Below are 24,149 nucleotides of genomic sequence, written 5' to 3'. Positions count from 1 at the left end.
CTGTTTGCTGAGAAGACCGAGAAGCAGTACCCATCACCCTATGCAAACATTAGCTCAAATAAATCATAGACCTAAAGGTGGGAGCTAACAGTTTTGTAAAACTCTTTAAAAAATAATTAGAAAAAAAAATGGAAGAAAATCTCGGTGACCTTGGGGATCGGAAAGATTTTTTAGAACACAAAAAGTACTAACCATTAAAGAAAAAAATTGACCAATCAGAATTTACTACTTTAAAAACCTTCTGCTTTTCAAAAGATCCCATTGTCACAGGAGGTATATGGGAAATTTCTATACCATCTGTGAACCTAAAGCTGCTGTAATAAAATTATTTTTAAAAGAATTTTCAAAGAAGAGATGAAAGCTTTGTATCATTTTATAGAAAAACTATTATGACAATTTTGTATTAAAACTATAGTGAAATTTTAAGGTCTGACGAGTGCAGGAAGAGTAGTTTGGGACCATCATTTTATGGGATGTACCCCTTTACTGAGGGGTCCCATCTCACTGAGGAGATGTTCACCTTCAAGTAATGTTGGGTTTTATGATATTTTGGTTCCCAAAAAGGACATAAAGATATGATGCTTTTCCTAAAATTGTCTAGCTAACACACTCTCTCCTACCACTAGACTGTCAGCGATTCTCCTATTTATTTAACTATTTGGAAGCTCACAGTCATTTTCATGCCTAAAGTGAACAACTTTGACACATGGTCGTTGTAGCACACTTATGCAAAAACAAATGCACATTTTTATTTCAACTAATTGACAACATTTCAATATATAAAGAACAAAAGAGATCTTCACTCCAGGCTTCTAGATGAAGGCCTGCTAATACTTCAAAATGAATGTTTAGCAGTTAATAAATCTGAATGCCATGCCTTGTTCATGTCACTGCTCTTGTTCTGATAACGAGATATGAGACAATCACATGATTGTTGATCACATACAAGTTCAGGGATGCCAGAAATTACATTGAAGCTGGCATCAACTGTTTGACCTTTCAAAGCTAAGCCAGAGTGAAGGCCAAATATCAGATTGTGGCTCACTGCCAAAAAGCTGAAGTTGACTGAAGTTAGTGCATCACTAACGTATTCCTGATCACAGTGTTTGATTTTTTAAAATAAGAAGCATGTATTTCTTTATGATTTTGAATAGACATTTCTATTAAAATCACACATTAAAAACACTAGCAGGGGACCCCTGGGTGGCTCAGTGGTTGAGTATCTGCCTTTGGTTCAGGCACGATCTGGGGGTCCAGAGATCAAATCTTGCATCAGGCTCCCCATGTGGAGCCTGCTTCTCCCTCTGCCTATGTCTCTGTCTCTCTCTCTCTAGGTCTCTCATGAATAAATAAGTAAAATCTTTAAAAAACAACAACAACAACAAACAAACACTAGCAGTCTCCCACACCCCCAGAAAAAAATATGGGTAAGAGCATTGGGTGGGATCTCTAAATAGTTCTCAACATTTTTTAATATGAAGGGGAAAAAAACAACAAACCACTAATGTGCACCAAAGAGAAGTATATGTTGGGCAGCCTGGGTGGCTCAGCAGTTTAGCGCCGCCTTCAGCCCAGGGCCTGATCCTGGAGACCCGGGATCGAGTCCCACATTGGGCTCCCTGCATGGAGCCTGCTTCTCCCTCTGCCTGTGTGTCTGCCTCTCTCTTTGTGTGTCTCTCATGAATACAAAAATAAAATCTTAAAAAAAAAAAAGAAAGAAAGAAACTGCAGAGTCAAAGCACAGACTGAGAGAAAATATTTGCAATGCATCAACCTGAGAAAGGACTTGTATTCAGTACACATAGAGAACACCTACAACTCAATGATAAGGAAACAAACAACTTGATTCTTAAAATAGGCAAAAGGCTCGAACAGATACCTCTCAAAAGAAGATATGAATGTATGGTACAGAGGAGATACCACTATACATCCACTCGAACAGCTACAATAAAAAATTCTGAAAATACCAAGTGCTGGAAATAGAGGGAGTGCCTGGAATTCTAGTAGATCACCAAGAGTACACTTTTGAAAGACAGTTTGGCAATTCCTTACACAGTTAAGTGTAAACCTGCCATAGTCTCAACAATCCTACCCCTAGGTCCTTAACCAAGAGAATGAAACCATAGGACTGCATAAAGACTTATACTAAAGAATAGGATTCGGTAAAGAAAGGAAAGAACCCACTCTTGGAACAGAACATTCTAGATGCCTCCATACACATGACGCTGCAATATAAGCAAACTATTCCATAGTGACTGAATTTGATTGGAAGTTGCCAGGCTGAGGTGGGTGTGGATATCTGGCTAGGACAGAGCATAAGGGAACTTTCTAGGATGATGGAAATAGTCTCTCTCTTGACTGGGATGGTGATCACTGGGGTACATAATGTCACAATTTGTCCAACTATACACTTTGTTGTATGTAAAGGATAGATCAGTAAAGTTGATTAAAAATAAGAAAGTAAAAAAATAGTCGCATATTCATCCCTATGAATGGAGTTCAGGGGATCGTGCTACACATCCATCACACCTATGGAGGCCCAAAAGCATGGGACCCTCAGAGAGGCATCCAAAACGCCTCACAGAACTGTCTGAAGGAAGCAAAGCCAGAACATTCACTCAGGGCTCCTCCCCACACCTGTGACTGATGACAGGACAGATCTCGACTTTCAGAAGGCGGAGTGGCTTTGCCTGGGATGGCCAGTATCTGCAAAGGAAGTGAGGCAGGGCCAGCTCTTGCCATGAGACTGAACAGCTCAGGGGCAGAGACCCCAAGTTTCTCATTTTAGTATCCCCTGGTGTGTCATTAGGCACAAAGCAGGCCCTCGGCATCCACCGCACAGTGATTAGTCAAGAAATTCAGGAAGGAGGGAGGGAAAAGCTTTCCCTTAAGACGGGGCTGGTCCTCAGACAACTTCACAGCCTCGAGGGAGACAACAGGACTCACACAGGGACTCTGAGGGGATTGGGGAAAGAGGGTCTAGAAGGATGAAGGTCCTCAGTGTGCAGACGACTCCTGTCCCAGGGGGAGAGCACAGGGTGAGGGCTGGAGAGACAATCTGTCAGCAGATCCAAGGGTCAAGTGTGGAACCAAGGTCAGAGGTGAAGGTGGGTGTGCAAGGCAGTGGAAATGGGTCTTAGTGAGGAGCAAGGAGACTAGAGGTTCTATGACTTTGTCCTGATCTGCAGGAAGGGAGGCCAGGGCAGTGAGAGATTGTCATGCAACCGATAAGCAGAGGCCATTGGTGCCCCCACCCCAATCCCTCAGGCCACGCTGGAAGACATTCCTCCCCACACGCTACCAGACCATCTTCTATGTCTCTGGCCTGGCCACCATCCATCTCCAGCACCTAGAGTAGCCCTGGAGTCAATGCCCAGGGTAACCCTCGATGAATGAGGAATGGGTGGCCCTTGGAGGGACAGTTATAAGCAGCGCTGCAGTGTCTCAGCAGGTCCCAGGATTGCATGCCCATTGCTCACAACAGTAACTCACTGGGTAGCTCTCACCTTTCCTTTGCTTTATGCTCAGTGTCGTGAGTTCAAGCCCCGCATCGGGCTCCACGGTGGGCAGGCAGGGAGCCTACTTTAAAAAATTCAATTAAAAGTTCTGCCGATAACTTCCTTCCTGGTGCTAACTGCCTTTGCTGCTGGGGCTGCCGTAACAAAGCTCGCAGAGTGGAGGCTTAAATAACAAAGATCCATTTCATCACAGTCTGGAGGAATCCAAGGTCAAGGTGAGGGTGGGACTGGTTTCTTCTGAGTTCTCCTCTCCGTGGCTGGTAGACAGCTGGCCCCTCCCAGCGTCCTTGCCAGGCCTCTTCTGGGTGTGTGTTTGTGTCCCAGTCTACTCTTCTTATAAGGACACCAGTCAGATTGAGTCAGGGTCATGCCCATATGGCCTCATTCTGCCTTAATGACCTTTCTGAAGACCCGTCTACGAACAATCACATTCTGGGGTCCAGGAGGCGCAAGACTTCAACATCGGAGTTTGGGGAAACACGATCCAGTCCATAATACCAACCTCGAATCTTTTATGTTAAGTAGGCTGGTTGTTCATTCGGTGTGGGGGCCACCAAGCTGGAAGAAGGGCCACATGGTACACGGAACCCTCTGGGAGAGGCCCATGCTCCCACCTCACTTCCTTCCTGGCTCAGCCGCCAACCACTCTCCTGCCATCTGTTGCTCCTTTTGAGCTAAGAGGGAACTGAACTCCCCCTGGAGTTTTCTTTTTAATTTAAATCTCCTTGCAGAATATATGGATCCCCTCCGCCTTTTTCCTACTCCGGGTCCCATAGGAGCTGGCAGTCCCTGAGACCCGGCCATTCAATCCTCTCTCACAAGCCGGCTTGGGCTCCCGAGGTGCAGGGGACGTGGAATGGTTTTTATTTGTGTTTTAATGTCTTCCAACGCCAGAGCATTTCCCCTCCGCCCTGCAAGGGCCGGGGCTCTCGGCCTTCCACCTGCCACCCAGACACAAAGCTCCGTTTGTGTCCTGCGGCCGTGGGGGGACGGCCGCCCCGCGCCACCTCACCCACACCCCGGCCACAAAGCCCAGCACGAGGTGAGGATCTGAACAGGCCAGGCCAGGCGCTGCCAAGCCAAACACGGAGGGAACGGGGTGCGGGCCCGGCGGAGAAACCAGATTCCCCTGGAAGCCGCTGCTCCCCAGCGCGTCTGGACGGCGGCTCCAATAAAGCGGCTCCGGAAGGCCTGAAGGACCCCCACGGCCCCCATCTCGACGGAGACGCCAAGAAAAACCTCCCAACATCCAGGCTGCAGGCCCCCGGCGCGGCCCGGGCCGTAAACCAGGCTACGAGCCGCTGGGGAGCCCCTGGGAAGAGGCTGCTCCCAGAAAGCCCCCAGCCGGGCCGCAGGCCGGAAGGTGCCGCAGCCGCCGTGGGGGTCGGGGGACAGGGGACGGGCAGGGCGGGCTGCGCGGGGAGCCACCGGCCCTGGCCCCGGCCCGACCAGCGCGGGGCCCTCCAAGGCCCGGGGACCCTGACCAGCGCGGGGCCCTCAAAGGCCTGGGGACCCCCGACCAGCACGGGGCCCTCAAAGGCCTGGGGACCCCCGACCAGCACGGGGCCCTCAAAGGCCTGGGGACCCCCAACCAGCACGGGGCCCTCAAAGGCCTGGGGACCCCCGACCAGCGCAGGGCCCTCAAAGGCCTGGGGACCCCCGACCAGCGCGGGGCCCTCAAAGGCCCGGGGACCCCCGACCAGCGTGGGGCCCTCAAAGGCCTGGGGACCCCCGGCCAGTGTGGGGCCCTCAAAAACCTGGGACCCCCGACCAGCATACAGTCCTCAAAGGCCTGGGGACCCCTGATTAGCACAGGGCCCTCAAAGGCCCAGGGATCCCTGGCCAACGCAGGGTCCTCAAAGGCCTGGGGACCCCTGACCAGCGCAGGGCCCTCAAAGGCTTGGGGACCGCTCAACAGTGCACAGACCGCCCCGCTGGGGCAGGTCTTGGAGAGCCACGGGGGCAGCCGGCCTCAGGAGGCAGCGCCAGAAGCGCGGCGGGGACCCAGCTGCGCCCAGCGACATGGGAGGGCGCCTACGCCTGCAGGGGGGTCTCCGCGTGTCTGTGCACGTGCACATACGCACATGCACATCTGGAGCCACAGGCACTGCACACCCGTCTTCTGTGTACCCACACACGTATTTGTGTACCTGTACCTGGGTCCTTGTGTGTGTGCAGGCACACGCACAAACGTATATGTGTGTCGACAGGGATAACAGGTTTAGCAGATAAATAGGATGCCCAGTTACATTAGAATTTTATTATTTTTTTATTTTCTTAAAAGATTTTATTTATTTGAGAGAGCGAGCGAGCACACAAACAAGGGGAGCAGTAGAGGGAGAAGCAGACTCCTCGCTGAGCAGGGAGCCCAATGTGGGGCTCGATCCCAGGACCCTGAGATCATGACCTGGGCCAAAGGCAGACACTTGACTGGTTGAGCCACCCTCATGCCCCACCTTTGAATTTTAGTATTTAGTATTACTCTTTCGATGGAAGTGTTCCTAAATATTGCCTGTGGTATGCTTAGACAAAAATTAGACAGTTTATCTGAAATGCAAATACAAGTGAGTGTCCTGTATTTTATCTGGTAACTCTATGTGTGCATGAGTATCCAAATTTATAAAACAAGGCATTTGAAATTATAGAAGAGGATTTTTGGTAATGAGGCAAAAAATATTATGATTTTTTAAATTTATATTATTTGTATATGCTTATTATAGGATTTGCATATATTTATATTATTGTTTTTTTATTATTATGTTATTAGTATGGCAGTCCTTAAAAGTTCTCCTAACAGGTGGTTGATCACTCTTCATAAGACGTAGGTTGCTTGCCTCATACGATGCGGCTGTAACCTAATGCATTTAACTTGCAAATTCATCTACAGGGACTTGCAGAGAGAAATAACACATGGAAATGGTGCATTTGTATTTCCTGCTATCCCATCCAGAGGGCGGAGGCCCTGAGTGAGCCGGTGCCATGTGGGGAGACGTGAATCTGGGCTCCCCCACCATCTCAGCCCAGATGTCCCCTCCCAGCAGGAACACTGACTGCCCCTGGGTTCTCTATGGCTTAAATACATGCTTTTTTTTTTTTTTTTTTTTTCTCCTATCTCCTTCATTCAAGGCTTATCACAGTTATCTGTTTGAGGACAATGAAAAAAGTAATTTGCACCTCCTGGACTCCAGAGGAACTGATCATCTAATACAAAGACTTTTTCTACAAAGACTTTTTCTCTTTGAAATGATCTTAGCTTACAGACTCCCAATCCCTAAGAGGATCCTCAGATAATGCATTCAGTGGCATTACCACTACATCCCTGCTCAATGGAGTAAACATTTCCTGAGTCCTTCTTAGCCTATTCCTGAGTATGGGTATGAAGGATGGGCGTGCAGAAGGGTGAGGCTTCACCTGGTGCTGGGTGTCTACCCCAACTGGCCCTACAAATGCTCTAGTTGAGGGGTCTCAAACCAGCCACCTGTTGGTCAAGTCTTACTGACTGGCTAGCAGCTCACAATATCTTTTAGATGTTTGAATTTGCTCACAGGCAGGGCATGCACCCCTATTTTCATGCTCTACCCTCTACCCACTATGATCTTAGGATCAGCCAATTGGCATATGGATACTACATCTGCTCCCGCTTGGGACTGACCCCTCCCCCCGAGTTAGGGCTGAAACACAGGCGCCCTGACTCCCAGGCCAGGATGATGGTGTAAGCAAAACAGCATAAGCAGGCACATGCAACCCTAAACCTGAGACGGGGGACTGACTTTGCAGAAGGTCGCATGGACAGCAGCACCTTGCAGGTGCATAGTGGACCAGGAACAAGTGCTTTCCCCTACCCCATGCTGCTCGATTGTTACCCCAACCCAATTGCCCAGGAGGATGGACTGTTATTTCCTTTCCATATGAAGAAGCTGAACAACTGAGCTCCAAACCCCTGCCGTTCTTGGGACGCCTGGCTGGCTTAGTCAGTGGAGCACATAATTCTTGATCTTGGAGTAGTGAATTCAAGCCCCATGTTGGGCATAGAGCCTACTTAATAGAACAAAATAAATAAAATAAAATAAAATAAAATAAAATAAAATAAAATAAAATAAAATAAAATAAGAAGCTATAAAAGTGGGATGCAAACCCCAGGCATTCTCGAAACACTCGTCACAAACCCACCACTTCCATGTACCACGCATGCTGCTATTTACTGAATACTTATCTTTAAGTCCACTTGTTTATTTTTCTAAACTTCATTTTCAAAGGAAGCTTTACTTCACCACCAAAAATGGGAAACCAGCAGTGCCTGCTGTAAAAGACTGTAGCCACAACAAAACCTGAGGACCGTAAGCCCAGGGTGCCAAATTCCAGCCAGACAGGAGGTCATGGGTCCATGGCTCTGAACCTGGGGTCTGGCTGCTCTGGCTTAAGGAGGGAGATCAGTGAAAGTCAAAGAGGCGTTAGAGGCAGAGCAGCACCAAGCAGAGGTTCTGTCCTTGACTTAGCCAGACATTTGGAAGCAAATGGAAAAGGGAAAGATGACTTCATGTCATGGTCTGCTGTTAAAGCAACGGTCCCTGTGCCATCAAAATCGCCTCTAGGGGCACCTGGTGGCTCAGTGGTTGAGCGTCTGCCTTTGGCTCAGGGTGTGATCCCGGGGTCCTGGGATCGAGTCCCACACTGGGCTTCCTGCATGGAGCCTGCTTCTCTCTCTGCCTGTGTCTCTGCCTCTCTCTGTGTCTCTCATGAACACATATGTAAAATCCTAAAAAAAAAAAAAAAAAAAAAAAATCACCTCACTCTTGGGGAACCACTGACGTACGTGGACCTACTTAGGTCTCAGCGATGCTAAGCGGCCTGCCCGGTGGCACACAGCACAAGAGCAGAGAAGCAGTAGTCTGTGGCTGGCCTCCGACCACTGAGGCCAACTGTTCCTGCAACACCCAGAGTCTGGAAATGCTCAGGGAGGGACGCAGAGGACTTTACTTGCTCAGGAATTCTGTTTCTGGACTTGGCGGATGCAGACTTCTCTCTTAGAGATCCTCCTAGGAGCAGGGCGATCCAGAGCATTGGTGGCTTGGTCATGGCCATCACCTCCAATGGAGAAGCTCTCATTCCATGTGGCTGCTGATTTAGACCTGGGTCCCTCAACCTTGACACTAATGGCATTTGAGGCCAGATTCTGTGTTGTTGGAAGGCTGCCCTGTGCATTGTAGGATGCTCAGCAGCAGCCCTGGCCTTGACCCACCGGACGGCATAGCGTCCATCCCCCAGTGGTGGCAACAATAAATGTCTCCTGGGGAGGGGGGCAAATGACCCCCCCTCGTTTGAGACTACCCCTTTTGATGCAATGAATGTGATTTTTAGTCCCCTTGGGAAATTCTAATATTACTGAAGGGTTTTTTTTAAAACCTTTTAAGAGAAAGGATGAGAAATCTGCAAGTAATATTTATTTATTTAAAAACAGGCTGTCTAAAGACTGATAAGCCTTGGAAGGGGAAAGGTCATTTATTATTTATGTCACTGGAGGCAAACTGAAAGCTAATGGACCTGAGGGCAGAAGAGAGAGAGAAGGAAAGAACAGCCATTTATTGAGCAGCCGCAGTGCCGGGACCTTGACACCCATTGTCCTCTTCAACTGTCTCAAAAATTCTGCAAGAGTAGGATTGCAAAGGTCAAAGTTCGTGTGCGGGTGAGAGCAGAGCTGGATCCTCACTGCTGGGAAGGAAGCCCACGCCCCCTGCCCCGAGTGCCCCAAGTGGAGACAGAGGACGACAGCATTGGTTCCAGGGCCTGGAGCCTGGCTGGCCAAACGTCCCCAAACCCCGAGAGTGACAGGACCTCATGGGGGCCATCAGCTGGCTATGCCCACAGCCCATCCTGTCATCAGGAAGAGAGCGGAGAGGCACCTTTAGCAAATAAACACTCTCCATCTCTTGAAGCTTCCCCAAAACCGATGATGCAGACTCTCTCCTGAGGTTAGGGGAAGAGGAAATCAGTGTGAACACGGAGTGGTCACCATGCCAGGAGAGGGGCCATCTCTTCGCCCTCTGCTCTGTACTCGGGCTCAAGCACATGGCCCTTCTCTCCATTTATACACAGGTGCAGGGCAAGTGTCAAGAAAGCAAGGGAACAATCAGATGTCCCTGCCAGGGTCCCAGTCACTGCAGACCTGGGATGAGGGCGTTTGAGACCACCAGGTCTCTCACCTGCCTCCCCCGCTCCTTTCAACTTAGCGCCCCCCGCCTGGTTGCAGACAGAAGCTGGGGTCTGATGGATCAGCCCCTCGAAACTGGACAGCTAGAGAGCACACAGGTCACTCCTCGGGCCATCTAAGTACCTTCCGCCGTGCTTGGGTGATAAAGTCCGGCTCCCAGAGCGAGGGTCGCATTTGCTTGTTGCATCCGACAGCACGTAAGGAGTCACGGCTCCTTCCCGACTGGCCATCCTGACATCAGAGAGTGGACAAGGAGCCCCCCTACACCCTCACCTTCTTTGGAAACCATCAGGGGACTGGAGAAGCTTATCACTTCCAGTGGAAATTCCATCTGAGTGGATATTTGCCTTTCTTGAGGCTTCTCTGAGTCCTGGGCGCCCAGGCTCACGTCCACTCCATGGCAACCTTATTAAATACCGGCTGCAAGAGAAAGGTGAACACTACCCCTTTCTGTGATGGAAAAGCTTCCTGGCAGAAACGGCTACTCACATGCATGGGCCTCTCCCGAGGGCCCCGGCACCTCCGGGAGGTCAGCCCTCCGTTGCTCCGTCTGCTACGTGGAGCCACCTCTTACCCTCCTCGAGCCAGGAAGTCAGTGGGAGCATTTCAGATGAAAACTCAGCTATTTTGTCCAGAGTTCCCTCTACTTTTGTGTCCCCCGAGAGGAGAGATGCTAGAGTTAAGTCAGAGAAACGGAAGAATGAACTTGGTTGAACTGAGAAAGGCAGTCCTTGGCAGGATGTGGCTCCTCCGGCTCGCACAAAAGGATTCACCTGGGAAAGGGGCCAGCTCAGGACGATCTTTGTGAGCGGCTCCTTGGCCGGAAGGATCTGGCAAGCCAGCCAGGTCCCCGGGCCCCTCCTGCAGGGGCCCCAGCCTTGTCAAGGCGACTGGGCCCCTCTCCCAGCTCTGCAGACTGTCCAGTAGGGGGCACTGTTGCCTCCACAGAGTTCAAACACCAGCCATTCTTGGGGGGCGGGGGGGGGGGGGGGGTGGACCGGGGCCTGCCCCAGGTGCCCCCGGGGAGAGTGGAAGGGAGAGGAGGCCTTCTCCAGCTCCAGCTCCAGCTCCAGCTCCAGCTCCGCAGCAGACTCAGGGAGCTGGTGTCTGCAGGCTGCCCAGGCCAGCCTACCTGGCAAGCCCCCTGCGACAACTACGTCTGCATCCTGAGGGATGACAGCCACAATCGTTATGGCTGCTGTTTGCTGAGCACCTACTACATGCCAGGCACGCTGTGTCACCTCGCTAACACTTCACAGGAACACCGTGGGTCAGGTGTAATTGTCTCCCTCGTACAGGTATGAGAGGCAAAGCTCAGAGGCCGCCCAGTCAGTGAGCATGGGAGCTGGGCTTCTCTACACCCCAGGACTTGGGTGAGTCCCTCCCCGTCCCTGACTGAGCCCCCAACCCCCCATCTGTAAAAATCATCTGCAAGCGTTGTTGGGAGCCTGGGGGAGACATGTCTGGAAGCACAGAGGACGGCATTAACCTAGCAGGAGAATCGGATGGCTCTATGGAGGGGGTGACGCCTCCCCTTGGACCCCAGGATCCTCTAGGTTGTGGCATGGGATAGGCACCGGTGAATGTTTGCAGAATTGGTTTCTTGTGTGATTGCTTACTGACGGTTTCCGATCTGAAGATGAGGTCCTCGGGGGCAGGGTCATGCCACCTGCAGTACCCAGCAGAGCACCGAGCACACGGGAGGTGCTCACTCTGCTCACCTGCTCGGATGGGCGAAGAATATAACCTCATCCTTCTGCTCCAGGGACATCTGGCACCGTCTGGACATAGATTTGGTTGTCACAACTGGCAGGTGTGGCGGGGTGTGCTAGTGGCATCTAGTATGTGGAGACCAGTGATGTGGCTGGGCGTCCTACATGCACACACATCAGCCCCCCACAGCAAGGAAGTATGTGGCCCCAAATGTCAGTCATGGTAGAGGGTGAGAAGCCCACTCTAGTCCAACTTGTCTGCCCCCAAACGTTTCACCGATGGGGACAGTGAGGCCCAGAGGGGGAGATGCTGACCTGGCTCTGCTGAGGCCCACCTGTATTACAGACCTGAGGGTCTCAGTGTGAGTCACCACATGCGACCTGGCAACAGCGAGGACAAAACCATGACCAGGCGCCCACGAGCCTGGCTCTGGATGGGCTGAACACAGGTTATCTCACTCGATCCTCACAAGCCTGGGAGATGGGTACTATTGTAAACCAAGCAGAGAGGTTAGACAATCTGCCCAGGGTCACGCAGCCATAGGAAACAGCAGGGCTGGGAGCCTGGGACTGTGGGGATCCAAGCCCACATTCTTGCCATTACCTGGCCTGCCTCCGGCAAAGCTCCCATGAGAAACACATGCAACCTTGTTTTCCAAAGCAAGCAGAAGCGTCCTTCCACGATCTCCGTTATCATTGCTCTCAGGGTCAACAGTGTTGCGCTCCAGTTGTTTTGGGGCTTTGCAGTCCTCAGGATCGGCGCCTTCCTGGGGCTTCGGTCTAGCGCTCCGACTTCTCCAAGCCTCAGTTTACTGCCTGGGAACAAATTTCAAGACCTAGTCTGTGTGCAGGGTGGCTGCATGGAAGGGGATCCCAGGGATGTGGTCCCTCCCCAGCGGTGGTGGCCGAGCTCGGGGTCTGTCCCCCTCTCCCCAGCCCTCCTTCTCCTCTGCGATTCCAGTTCTAGTTCCAGGGTGACCGGGTGGGCCTTCTCCACAGGCAGGGTAGGAAGGCTTTGCATATTTGTGTGGGCGGCCAAGCAGCCCCCACATGAGCCCCTGAACAAAGAGTCCTCATGACTCTTCGCCCTGGGCCCGTCAATGGAGCGCTTGTGACCGAGCAGCACATTGTGCATTGTCTGGGACCAGCGCCACCGCCCCGGCGAGGGGCCTCGATCAAGGTCACGGTGTGCGCAGGGCACACAGTGCCTCCAGCAGGGCCTCAGCAGCGCTGCGGGGTTGTCCCGGGGCCCCTGAGAAAGTCATCCATCCTCAGAACTCGGATGGGCGACCCAGCCCTGCAGGGACAAAACCTCACATTCCGCAACGGAACCCTGAACTGAAATGACCCGAGACCCCAAAGTGGAACGAACCCCCAGATGAAGCCAAATGTTCATTTGTCACTGAACTGGAGCAACACTTGTGTGCTTTCCAAAACCATTCACTTGGAACACTCGTGCATTTGTTTATTCATCCAATAAACATTTATTGGCCACTGTCCTACGGGTCAGACACAGTTCGGGGCCCTGGGGGTTATGCCAAGAGTAAGACTGCGGTCTGTCTCAAGTTGTCATAGCCATGTAAACAGAAATGATGGAATATTCGAGAAATGGCGGCTGCACCCACATTCTTAGGGCAAGCTGGGGGGAAGGAGAGCCTCAATCTGTTGGGTGGAGGAAGGAAGATGGAGGAAGTGATGGGGGGGAGGGAGGGAGGTACCAGGTGCTACAGCAGCAGAAAGGGGAGTCCTGCTGCTGCTCCTGGCAACCTGAATTTGAAGCAGACCTGAATTCCACCTACCTGGACTCCAGGAAAGTCAGTAATATGAGAACAGTAAGAGGTGCAATTGAGTTTTCAAAGGTCCACAAACTGTGCTAAAGAGAATGCCAGGTTGTTCATTAATTAATGCATTAATGCATTCATCTTTCTTTCATTCAACAAGCCTCTGTGGAGCACCTACCCTAAGCCCGGATCCTCCCTAACCCCCAGGCCTTCCCATTCCCATGGCAACGATAAAGCATCTCCTAAGGAAGCCCACTCAGGCATGGAAGCCTGCAGACCTGAGTGCAAATCTCACAGCAAGTGACTGGAATAAAGAAATTTAATTGATTTAATTTAACCTCCCTTACAGCAATATTGGGAGAGGAGTGTATAGAAGAGAGTGGAGGAAAACTTAGCGGTTTGGTCTGAGAGTGTTACAGAGCTTCATGATGATGCCCAGAGACACTGAAGACTGGTATTTCCAAAGAGCCATATCTGACATCTGGGAGAGACTCAGGATCAAACACCAAGCACCTGCCACCTATTTGGGGCATGTTAGCAGCCCAAGGAATGTTCTAGGGGGATTGCCTGGTGCTACAGATCTTATTTTCCAAAGATGGCCACAATAGATTCTCTCCTCCCACGTGGTCTTCTGTAGTATGACTTTTCCACCCTCCCATCAGGCAAGGGAGTCTAATTCCTCTCTTCGTGTCTGGGCTGGTTTGGTGACTTGCTTGACCAAGAGAAAGTGGCATTGCTGATCGTCCGGGACCTCTAGAGCTAGGTCTTAAGAGGCTGTGCAGTGGGCAGCCCTGGTGGCTCAGCAGTTGTGCTGCCTTCAGTCCAGGGTGTGATCCTGGAAACCTGGGATCGGGTCCCATATCGGGCTCCCTGCATGGAGCCTGCTTCTCCCTCTGCTTGTGTCTCTGCCTCTCTCTCTCTCTCGGTCTCTGTGTCTCTCATGAATAAATAATTTAAAAAAAAAAGAGGCTATGCAGCATCCACTGGGGCCCCTTGGGTTGATCCAAGAATGGTCTCTCTCAGAAGTCAGTCACCATCTGTGAGAAGTCTGCATGAGACCCCATTTTTGGGTGTTCCTGTTGACAGCTGTGGTTGCTCTCCCAGCTGACAACCAGCATGCCATCATGCTCCGTGAGCCATCTTTGACATTTACAGAGTAAGATCTTCGGATAATTCCAACCCCAGTTAAATTCTGACATGCAGACAGCATGGAAGACCATAAGCAAGAACCCATGAGCTAAGCACGAAAAATTTCATGAAATACTGATGCATCTGTATTTTAAGGTGAAAGCTCTGGGTGGTTTGTTACATACAGCAATGGAAAACTAGAACACCTAGAACACCCTCGGGTAGCCTTCAAGGCTCTTTGGTTAGAGAGAACCCAGGGTAAGAAATTAATCTGGGCCCCTCCTCTGGGCTCCCAGGCCCCCCAGTGTGATCACAACCAGGGTATCCTAAACCCAAATAATTTCTTTATTTGTCTGTCCCACTTGACTGAGATCCTGGAGGGAAGAGAATATGTTAGGATTCTGGGGCTGCTAGCAACAGAAACGAACACAGGTTTACTTAAGCAAAAACAATTGATCTGGAGAATTTGGGAGAGCTTGAAGAATTCAAATAAAAAGCAAACACTGGATTCAGAAAGGAGTGAGGATCCCTAGGGATCCAGGTATCAGGGACAGATGTAGGGTCTTTTCAAGTGCTATAAATAACAAACCCCCCTTTATCTTCATGCCACTCTGCTCAATATTCCAATTCTGGGGCGGGGGGATTCTTGGACTACAGAAGGACAGCCCCACCTAGATGACAGCCCAATCAAGGCTATCTCCATTGGGTGGGACTGTCCCTTACACAAAATCAAGGTAGTGACACCAAAAGAATGGGGAGTGGGTACTGAGCAGGTAAAGCTGGGTTATCACACTTACCTTAGCAACCCCAGTACGTCTGGCACGTAGTAGGTGCTCAAGAAATTCTTGTTTAATGGTTAAACAAAAGAATAAATGTACATGAATGGATGAATGAACAAGTGAATGAATGCCTGGACAATGACTGGGCAGTTGCCAGCCTCTGGAGACACCTGCTACATATGATTTGAACTCTCCTCCACCCAGCCAACTCTTCCTTTCTCAACAGAGTTCCTAAGCCTGGACTCTAGAATGTACAGAATTTTAACCCCCTCATCCTGTCTCCTTGAGAACATTAGACACTTTGAACAGGGCCTGTGATAATTCCTGAAAACACTCCTGGAGCAGGGACTCCCTAGCCCTGCTTGAATTTAATTAAGTTTTCAGGGGCAGGTGGTGAAGGAGACAGGTGTGAGGCCAGAAGCTGGGAGGTCTGGTGTTTCCTTTGTTGAGTCAACCAGCTGTTCAGCAGGAGGCAGCTGGACAATGCTCTGTCTGCTGGAGGCCACGCTTCACCCAAGGAAGGTGAGTCATCCACACATCTGCCTAGAAGCTGCCCATAAAGGACATTAGACCCTGGTGCCTCAGCCCTTTACACAGTTTCCTGAGAGTAAATGGTTGGACTTGACCAACCCCTGAATGAAACCACGCTGCCACTATTGTTTGACATGCTCTTGGACACTCATCCTGAGTATATAACACAAACTAGAAGCAAAAAGCTAAGTGTTTGCAATATTGAATAGAATCTTTGATCCCTTTACAATTCATTAAAACATACAATTAAAGAAAAAATGAGAAAGCAAATTGGCTCAGAGTATATTGATACCTAGAAACATCCTAACTTAATTATATGATGACTACTTAAGTCGACAGCTACTCTTCAGATAGGAGGGAAAGGGGATAGAGAAGGAAGGTCATTTGTGTTGAGCACCTACTACGTGCTGAGCCCGTGCAAGACACTTATACTATATTGTGTCCTCTTATTCCTGCTACAAACTGGAGAATCGTATCTACCCCATTTTACAGGGGAGGAAACAGTCCTGAAAGGTGACCACCCAAGGTCGTGCAACAGCTAAGGGGCAGAGCCAGGCCTGGGACGTAGGTCAGACTCAGTGACTCATCTCCATTTCATGGAGTCACATGGCCTCCCAAGGAGTCAGCAAAGGAGGCTCTGGAGCTGAGACTCAGGGACCTTACTCACTGCCTCCTCTTGTTTTTACACAATTCTCACAAGTGCAGTTGTCTGATCTCCTGGTTCACAGACAGGTAGACACAGCAATAAGAAGGAGGCAAGGCTCCACGGGGAGGCGCACTGATAGTGAGAAACAGTGAGATGAAGTTCCCGCTACATTACATGGGAATTCCTTTTCATCAGACTAACCCTTCTGATTCTAACAGTTAAAATCTCTGGACAACACATTTTTATTTATTTTTAATTTAATTTATTTATTTTTAGAAAGAGAGAGCACACATGTGTGAGCTGGGAGGGGAAGGGCAGAGGGAGAGGGAAAGAGAGTCTTAAGCAGACTCCATACCCAGCAGGGAACCTGATGCAGGGCTCGATCTCACCACCCTGAGATCATGACCTGAGCAGAAGTCAAGTCAGTTGCTTAACCAACTGAGCCACCCAGGTGCCCAGGGACAACACATTTTAAAAAACCATCTGAAGAGGACACCTGGGTGGCTCAGTTGGGTAAGTGTCTGCCTTCAGCTGACGTCATGATCACAGGGTCCTGGAAGGGAGTCCCACATCAGGCTCCTTGCTCTGTGGATAGTCTGCTTCTCCCTCACCCACTGCCCTCTCCTGAATTGTGTGCACTGTCTTTCAAATAAGTAAATAATATCTTTAAAAAATTTTTTTGAAGGCACTGAAAAGCCACCAAAAATGGGAGGAGATCCAACTCTTAAAAAAATAGAAAACATATCATTTTATTGTTCTTCTCAAAGAAAAAAGCATTTGATATCATTCTCCTCTTCAGTTTTCAAGGTTACTGATTTCTAATTTATTTCATTATTTCTTTACTTCTGACTTTGGTCTTAATTTGTCTTCCCTGTTGTTGTTTCTTCAGATGAGAGCCTAGGTCATTGCTTTCAGAACTTTCCTCTTTTCTAGTGGCAATTGGTACTATAAATTTTCCACTAAGCACAGCTTTAACTGCATCTTACAAATGCTGGTATGTCGTGTTTTTATTTTCATTCAGTTCAAGTAATTTTCTGGTTTCCCTTTTGATTTCTTCTTTGGGTTAGTTAGAAGTGTGCTATTTAGTTTCTGATATTGTGGGGTTTTCCAGATATCTTTTGGGTATTTCCAATTTAATTCCCTCGGCACAGACCACACTTTATATACCTGGAATCCAAAGGCACATATGGTGACCTAGTCAGTAGCCCAGAATGCAGACTGCCTTGACGTGCATTCCACGTGCATTTGAAAGGAGTGTATTTTCTGCCATCTGTGAGTGAAGTGTCTGCAAATATCAAGTGTGTCATGCTGGTTGATAGTGTCCCATTTGTTTTTTGTTCCTTTTGTCCTCTTTTTCTGCCTTCTTTTGGATTTTATTTTTCATGATTCCATTTTATCTCTTTTGTTGGTTTCTTAGCTACAGCTCTATATTTGCTTTAGTGGTTGCTTTAGGGTTATAGCATATGTTTCTAACTTATTGCATGCTTCCTTCATGTGATATTATGTTGCTTCATATACTGTATGAGATATACATCAGTTTATTACATTACAGCAGTGAACTTCCATTTCCTCTCTCCTGGCCTTCGTGTGCTAATGTGTCAAGTGTTTTTGCTTATGTGTGTTATAAGCTGCATACTATGTTGTCAGTATTTTTCCTTTAAACATGTATCTTTTTTTTTTTTGTTTAAGTAGGACCCCTACCCAATGTGGGATTTGAACTCATGACTCGGATATCAAGAGTCACTTGCTCTACTAACTAAGCCAGCCAGGCAACCCATAGTCCCTTTTAAAGGGATTCTTTAAAAGAAGAAAAATTTATATTTACCCACATATTTATCATTTCTGCTGCTCTTCATTCCTTGAAGAAGGCTGACTATTCCAAGTATTGCCAAGGGTGTGGAGCAACTGCAACTCTCTGCACTGTTGGTGGAAATATAAAATGATACAACCATTTTGGAACACACTTTGGTGGTTTCAAGCTAAACACACACTTATGTATGATCTAGCCATTGTCCAAGGAGTTTATGCACAAGATATGCAAGTCTATTTCCACACAGAGACCAATACATGAATGCTCTCAGCAGGCTATTTTTTTTATAGCCAAAAACTGAAAATAACTCATGTCCATTAATAGGTGAATGGATAAACAAACTGGTACATCCATATAACAGAATACAACTCAGTAATAAAAAAAAAGAATTCATTGTCAACCCCTGCAACACCATGTGTGAGGTGCAAAATAATTATGTCATTAAGAAAGAATCCAGACAGAAAAGAAAAACAGCACATACTGTCCAATTTTGATTAGATAAAATTCTAGAAAAGGCAAACTAATCTGTAGTGACAGAAACCAGGCCAGTGGCTACCTGGGGATGGAGGGTGAGAGATGGGAATAGATTTCAAAGAAGCAAAGGAAATTTTGAGGGGTAATGAGTAAATCCATTTTCTTAATTGTATGATGGTTTTGTGGGTTGTTTACATATATCAAAATTCTTCAGAGTTTACACTTCAAGTATGTTTAATTTATTATATGTCAATTACACATCAGGAAAGCTGTGAAACTATATTGAATGGGCTTAAAGCAGATTGGACATAACAGAAGAAACAATCAATGAACTTGAAGAAAACACAATAGAAATTATTCAAACTGGATAAATAGCTGTTAGTAGGACTAGCCAGCAGGTTAACATATGCTCATCCAGAGTCTCATAAGAAGAGAGTGATATGGGGACAGAAAAAAAGATAAGGAGAAATCATGGCCATACTTTTTCTTTTCAAATTTCCGACAAACTACAAGTCCTGAAAATGTCAACAAACCCCAAGCAGGAAAAGATAGAAAGAAATCCACATCACAATCAAAATGAAAGAGAAAATCTTAAAAGCGTCCAGTATAAAAAAAAAAAAATTTAAGTACAGGGCAACAATAATGGGAGTGACAGCTGCCTTCTCAGTAGAAACAGGATGACAGAAGAAGACAATGGATTCACAGCTTCACAAGTATGAAGGAAAATGTCTGTCAACCTAAAATTCTGTAGCCAGTAAGTACATTTTCTTCAGAAATACAGGGAAATGAAAAAAAAAAAAAAAGAAATACAGGGAAATGAAGACATCCTCGGATAAACAAGATCCGAGAGAATTTGCTGCTGGTGGATCCACACCACAAGGAATAGGAAAAGCAATTTCTCATGCTAAAGGAAACTGACGCAGATGGAAATAGGAATCTCGTGGAAGGAAAGAGCAGTACCAGGAATGTTAAGTATTATAGTAAATATAATGACGATTTTTTTCTTAATTTCTTTAAAAGACACATAAGCACTTAAAGCAAAAACATTTTAAGTGCATTGTAGAGTTTATAACTTAGGAAGAAGTAAAATATATGACAGGAAAAGCACAAAGGACAGGACAAGGGTAAATGGATTTCTGCCCTTCATGGCAATGCTTGCATTTTACATGAAATGGTGTAATACTAATTCAAGGTGAGCTGTGGTAAGTTCAGAGTGCACATTATATACCTAAAGTAACCACTAAGAAGTAACACAAATGCTAAAATGGAACACTAAAAATATTCTGTTATCGCAAAAGGAAACCCAAAAGGAGAAATAAAGAAACAGAAGGAGGAAGACAAAAAAAAAGTAGGAAATGAAGACCTGCACCCGACCATATCAGTAATTCCTTTATGCATAAAATAAACACTCTGGTTGAAAGATAGCAGTTGTCGAACTGGATCAAAGAGTAAACAATCAAAAATTAAAACAAGACCCAGCTTGACATTGTTGGCAAGAGAGAACTCTCAACATAATGAAAAAAGTAGATGTGAAAGTCAAATGATGGAAAAAATGCATAACATGGAAACACTAAGCACAAAAAAGCTAGTGTGGATACATTCATATCAGACAAAGTAGAGTTCAAGACCAGATGTATTGCCAGAGAAAAAGAGGAACATTCCATAATGTTAAAATGATCAATTCATTAAAAAACCCATAATAGGGCAGCCGGGTGGCTCAGCGGTTTAGCGCCGCCTTTGGCCCAGGGCCTGATCTGGTGACCCGAGATCGAGTCCCACGTCAGGCTCCCTGCAGGAAGCCTGCTTCTCTCTCTGCCTGTGTCTCTGCCTCTCTCTCTCTCTGTGTCTCTCATGAATAAATAAATAAATTTAAAAAAAAAACATAATAACCTTAAAATGCATGTATGAATAGTAAAGCTTCAAAGCGAGTGAAGCAAAAATTCACAGAATTAAAGGGAGAAATAAATTCACAATCACAGTCGGAGATTTTTTTTTTTTTAAGATTTTATTTATTCATAATAAATACAGAGAGAGAGGCAAAGACACAGGCAGAGGGAGAAGCAGGCTCTATGTAGGGAGTCCAACTGGGATTCTAGGATCTTGCCCTGGGCTGAAGGCATGCACTAAACTGCTGAACCACCCAGGGATCCCACAGTTGGAGATTTTGACAGTCACTCCATTGATACCTGATAGAACCAGGGTCAGGATTAGGGTAAGGCAAGTGAGGCACTCACTCACCTTGGGGGCAAAATGTAAAGGTTCACCAACAAACTCTGTCATCACAATAGATAATATTTTAAGGCAACAAATTGCCTTTTTAAAAAATAACAAAAAATATATTTTTAAAAATCAAAATTAATGCAAAAAAAAAAATCCATGAGGAACAAAACACCAAAATTTTAAATAATGGTGGGATCAGTATTTCTGATTTTTCCTTTTACCTCAGGCAACAGTATGGCTCCAAACAACATTACTGATCCTTCTCTATTTAACATTTTTTTTTTTCAATGTAAAATGTTTCTGTGCTTTATTTATTTATTTATTTATTTATTTTTTCTAAGGATCAGTTCACTTCACCTCCCTCACCTCTTGGGCTTTTTTTTCCATTAGGAGAAAACCTCCCTTAGGGTGCCTCAGTGGCTCAGTTGGTTAAGTGTTCCACTCTTGGGATCCCTGGGTGGCGCAGCAGTTTGGCGCCTGCCTTTGGCCCAGGGCGCGATCCTGGAGACCCGGGATCGAATCCCACGTCGGGCTCCCGGTGCATGGAGCCTGCTTCTCCCTCTGCCTGTGTCTCTGCGCCTCTCTCTCTCTGTGTGTGTATCATAAGTAAATAAAAAAATTAAAAAAAATAAATAAAAAGAAAAAGTGTTCCACTCTTGAGGTCTCCTCAGGTCATGGTCTCAGGGTCATGGGATTGAGCCCCCCCATCTGGGTCCCTGCTCAGCAAGGATTTGGCTTGAGCCTCTCCCTCTGCACCTCCTACTCATGAGTGTACATGTGCTCTCAAGTGCTCTCTCTCTCTCTCAAATAAATAAACAGATACAATTTCCAAGATCTATAAAGAACTTATTAAACTCAACACCAAAGAAACAAACAATCCAATCATGAAATGGGCAAAAGACATGAACAGAAATCTCACAGAGGAAGACATAGACATGGCCAACATGCACATGAGAAAATGCTCTGCATCGCTTGCCATCAGGGAAATACAAATCAAAACCACAATGAGATACCACCTCACACCAGTGAGAATGGGGCAAATTAACAAGGCAGGAAACAACAAATGTTGGAGAGGATGTGGAGAAAAGGGAACCCTCTTACACTGTTGGTGGGAATGTGAACTGGTGCAGCCACTCTGGAAAACTGTGTGGAGGTTCCTCAAACAGTTAAAAATATACCTGCCCTACGACCCAGCAATTGCACTGCTGGGGATTTACCCCAAAGATACAGATGCAGTGAAACGCCGGGACACCTGCACCCTGATGTTTATAGCAGCAATGGCCACGATAGCCAAACTGTGGAAGGAGCCTCGGTGTCCAACGAAAGATGAATGGATAAAGAAGATGTGGTTTATGTATACATTGGAATATTACTCAACTATTAGAAATGACAAATACCCACCATTTGCTTCAACGTGGATGGAACTGGAGGGTATTATGCTGAGTGAAGTAAGCCAGTCGGAGAAGGACAAACATTATATGTTCTCATTCATTTGGGGAATATAAATAATAGTGAAAGGGAATATAAGGGAAGTGGGAAGAAATGTGTGGGAAATATCAGAAAGGGAGACAGAACGTAAAGACTGCTAACTCTGGGAAACGAACTAGGGGTGTTGGAAGGGGAGGAGGGCGGGGGGTGGGAGTGAATGGGTGACGGGCACTGGGGGTTATTCTGTATGTTAGTAAATTGAACACCAATAAAAAATTTTAAAAAATAAATAAATAAATCTATTTAACATTTTTATATTTTCTTCAGCACATCTACCCATGAGTCACAGAGGAAACACCAAGGGAATTAGAAAATATTACAACCTGAATCATAAAAAAAGATAACATAGTGAGAGATGTAGGATGCAGCTAAAACACTTCTTATGTTTACCTTTAAAGGCCTATGTTATAAAAAGAACAAAGTTTTAAAGTCTAAAAGACCAGACTGAACTCGAACAAAGCTCGTTATAAAGATGCATAGAAATCAGTGAAACCAAAAGCAAACAGGCAACAGCAAAAATCAGCAAGGTTGAAAGTTGTTTCTTTGAAATGATGAATAAAACATAAATCTCCAGTTGGATTGACAAAGAAAAGATAGGGGGGGAAAAACCAACGCAGCTTACCAATACCAGGAATGAAAGATGGAGCATTGCTACACATGCTACAAAGTTTCAGTGGATAATAATGAATAACTTTATGCTGATACATTTGTCAACTTGGTGAAACAGATTACTTGGAAAGCGCATCCTAGTAAAACTGACTCAAGAAGAAATAGAAAAATCTGAAATTAGTCTTGCTCTCAGACTGAGCTATCTTTCCCTCCAGCTCCAGATAATTTTTCCAGCCCCTGCATAGCTTGTATCTCAGGGTTCCCTGGCACCTGGTCCCTCTCCTAGGAAACATAGTAATGAAATGTTATCAATTGCTATATTTTATTTTACAGCTTTGTGTCGTTGAGTATATATTCATTCTTTTATTAATTCAGCAAAGGTTTACAGAGTACCTACTAGGTATCCGGGCACTGCACTAAGGTATTAGGATACACCAGCTAGTTAATTAAGTTTCATCATTTGTGTTCATTCTTATTCAAATTCAGCTTTGGATCCTTGGTGAGGGACATTGTCCCTTCTGATGACACTCTTTCTATGGAAAAATCAGATTCGTTTGACATTATTTCAATGCAGTATCTTTGCATTGGAAATCAAGTTTATTATAAACTTGATGGTTGTCTGTATTCTGTTCAGGATGGAGGGACATGCATAATATGATTTAGAAAGCTTTTTAACCAAAACAAAAACAAAACAAAACAAAACAAAACAAAAAAGCAAACAAAACAGTGGTCAAGATTTTCAAAGGAGTATCAGTTGTCTGAGAAATAAATACCCATAGAAGCTGATTCTTGACAAGATGCTCTGGATTGCCAGCACCATGAGCTCCACCAGCTGTGGTGTCATCCCTGACAGTGACAGATAGGGGGGTACTGTTGATGCTGGTAAATGGAGAGTAGGGGAAGGAGCCTGGGTGTTAAGGTGAGCAGGCTTGTGTGTGTGTGTGTGTGTGTGTGTGTGTGTGTGTGTGTGTGAGCCAGCTTTAAATCCCAGCTCTGCTCCTTACCAGCAGCATGAGTCTGGACAAGGCATTTCACAGGTAACAATCACCTCCCAGGGTGCTCCAGGATTGCAGGTTCCGCACTGGGCTCAAAGTCACATCTGTTGGATCTGCCCTGGGTGTGGCTTATGCTGACCTGGCCACCTTCCCTGAACTGGCTAGGGGACCAGAACAGCCAGCCAGAAAGGGGCCTGAGAATTCCTCCCCCCAGTGCTCTGGTCCTGCACCCCTAGACAGCACAGAATCC

General features: G+C 46.8%; 1 long non-coding RNA gene across 8 annotated transcripts; it reads right to left on the bottom strand.

Annotated features, from left to right (window-relative positions):
* Positions 1 to 8,944: 8,944 nt before the first annotated feature.
* LOC144321095 (uncharacterized) lies at positions 8,945 to 15,356 on the bottom strand. Of its 8 annotated transcripts, none has more exons than XR_013386807.1 (6): positions 15,145 to 15,356; positions 13,238 to 13,311; positions 12,043 to 12,274; positions 9,850 to 11,926; positions 9,419 to 9,482; positions 8,945 to 9,161 (listed from the first exon to the last, which is right to left on the bottom strand). It is a non-coding gene; the product is annotated as an uncharacterized LOC144321095 (long non-coding RNA). The 8 variants fall into 8 exon arrangements; XR_013386805.1 differs by having other exon boundaries at positions 12,043 to 12,254; XR_013386808.1 differs by having other exon boundaries at positions 12,043 to 12,254; positions 13,238 to 13,306.
* Between the last annotated feature and the right edge of the window lie 8,793 nt (positions 15,357 to 24,149).

This window comes from Canis aureus, chromosome 9, assembly GCF_053574225.1.
Source record: "Canis aureus isolate CA01 chromosome 9, VMU_Caureus_v.1.0, whole genome shotgun sequence".
Taxonomy (NCBI): Eukaryota; Metazoa; Chordata; class Mammalia; order Carnivora; family Canidae; genus Canis; species Canis aureus.
This window is presented reverse-complemented; position numbering and strand designations above follow the sequence as displayed.